We start from the raw sequence: 2,542 nt of genomic DNA, 5'->3' as shown, positions 1-2,542 counted from the left end.
TCTTTGATAGATTCAAGATAATCCTTACAATTGCGCCTCCAATGCCCTAGTTTGTTGCAAAAATAACATTTTTCATTGTTTTTGTCATTTTTCACTCCTTTAGTAAACTTTATACCTTTCAAAGTTGATGCCTTTTCACTTTTGTCTTTCTTAAAAAAATTTATTTTCTTATTTTTATTTTTCTTAGAAGAGATAAGATAAACTGAAGGCTTTTCCTTCACAATGGTGTTCTCAACTTGTGTGAGCATATTCAATAAGCCCAAAAAATCTAGTTCATGTTAAACTTCAACACAAATTGTGAATAGCTCTCTAGTAGTGAAAAAAGTACAAGGTTTATGCTCAAATCATGATCCATGGTCCAACCTAACTGTTAAAGTCAAGTGATATACCCTATCATCTTTGCACATGAGGCCTTATTGGGCTTCCCTCTGACATCTTACATCGGAACAATTCCCTTGAAATGTCAAATCTCTTTGTGCGACTTTCCTTATTGAACATTTCTCTAAGGTTTATGATGATATCCAAGGCATTCATAGCTTCATGTTAATTTTGAAGATTTAGAGCCATACTAGCCAACATCACACATGTGGCTAAGTTCCTATAAACTCTATAGGTTTCGTTTTTCCTCATTTGTAGCATCATCCCTAAGTTCCTCAAGAACAAGACCATATAGGACATGAGCTTTTTTCTCTTGTTTCAAGATAATCTTGATATTGCAAAACCAATCAATAAAATTTGGACCTGTCAACTTGTTTGCATCAAGTATGCTTCTATGACAAACTGTTCACCATGATCGATTTATATCCTATATAAACCAACATATATAAAGCTTAGTCATTAACGCAACTTATGTAATCATAAAGACAAGGTTTTTGAATCTTATATGATTATTCTCAATATTTTATCAAAATAATATTTCGAGAAATTTAACCTTTAAACTTTTTATTGAACTAGGACTTTTTTCATCCTACCATGACCTTGAGTGACTAAACAAGCCGTAATGAAACTAATTAGGTATGTAACTTAGCTTACTAATTATATCTTATATAACTCCTAGATCAATTAGGTAACAACTCCTTGTCTAAATGCCTCATATACATTATGCCTAACTATGCCTTTAATACTATGAAGTCATATGTTACACATCCGAACAACATGCTACTTGTTGAGTAAGACCCACCCATAACTCAAATGTACTTATGTAAAAGTTTGACCTTTAGTGACTCAACAAGCTACCAATTAAAAGAGCAGCCTAATTATCTTGTTATATGGTGCAAGGTAACTTTTTGACTCTATATATTAATGAGGGATTTTATTTGTTAGTTCATTAATTAAGGTCTCATTGATTTGACGTCGTTAACATGCATAGCATTTATCGCATTTCACATATATCATATATATATATATATTGAAAAATAAATCTATCACATGCTAACTACTAAATTGATTATGGACTTTACTAATTCTAATTTTCTCAAGCCATTAAGAAAATTAGTTGGTCAAACTCCTAGTGGATTTTACAAACATCATCTTCAAGTTTTGCTTGTAATCTCCTTGAATCTCTATGGCGCCTTTAGATCTCCATCTTCAAGTTACAAAAACTTTTCTATCTAACCCAAGTTTTACACTTTGATATAACAAATTACATTCTATAATCAAGAAACTATGAGTTACATTTGAGGGGAATTAGGTGAGAAAAGAATTTTACAATCCTAGAGAAAATAAGAGTAAGGTAAGGTGTACATATCTTATTTCAAAATAAATACCATGAGAAATAAATTTAACTATCCATGACTTAATCTTCTAAGATCTAAATCCATAATCATCCTCATGCTTTATAATCACAATCAAAAGTATAGAAATAAATGCAAGCTCAATATCACTAGATGATCTTGTGTATTATTTGAGAAAAGCATCAATTAAATTACTTAAAGCACTTGACTCAAATTATTTGTTATTGTTTTATTTCAATTTAGTGTTTAAGAAATTTCCATTTTCAAAACACTTAAACTAAACCTTTTACTCATTTTGCTTAAAATAGAAATCCATTGAAATAAAACTTTCCATTTCAAGACTTTCCATTTTAATTCTTTCCAAATTAAAACTCCTTTTAAGTTTGAAAATCTCTTTATTTTTGGTAAGCTTCCCAAAATGTATATAAGATAACATTTTAATTTCTAATATGTAGAACATTGATTAGTTTTCTAAATTGTATCTTGTTCCAATTACTTAAATGGTGACTTAACAAATTTTGAAAACTTCTAATCGGACTGAAATTTTAAAGAAAGTTTAATGCTATCACATAATTTTAAGAACTTTTTTTAAAGTATGAAACTATTTCCTATTAATTTCTCAAATTAAAATGTTATCCTTAATTTTAGAAATTTCTTTTAAAGTAGGAAACAATTTCCTATTCTTTATTAAGCAGCCAAAATTTAAATTCTGTCTTTAATTTTAAGAATTACTTTTAAAGTAGAAAATAATTTTTCATTTTTTATGAATCATTCAAAATTAAAATAGATGTCATTTAAGTGTTCTTAAA

Source organism: Theobroma cacao, chromosome 9 (genome assembly GCF_053813885.1).
Source record: "Theobroma cacao isolate CCN51 chromosome 9, ASM5381388v1, whole genome shotgun sequence".
NCBI lineage: Eukaryota > Viridiplantae > Streptophyta > Magnoliopsida > Malvales > Malvaceae > Theobroma > Theobroma cacao.
Note: the sequence above shows the minus strand (reverse complement) of the source record.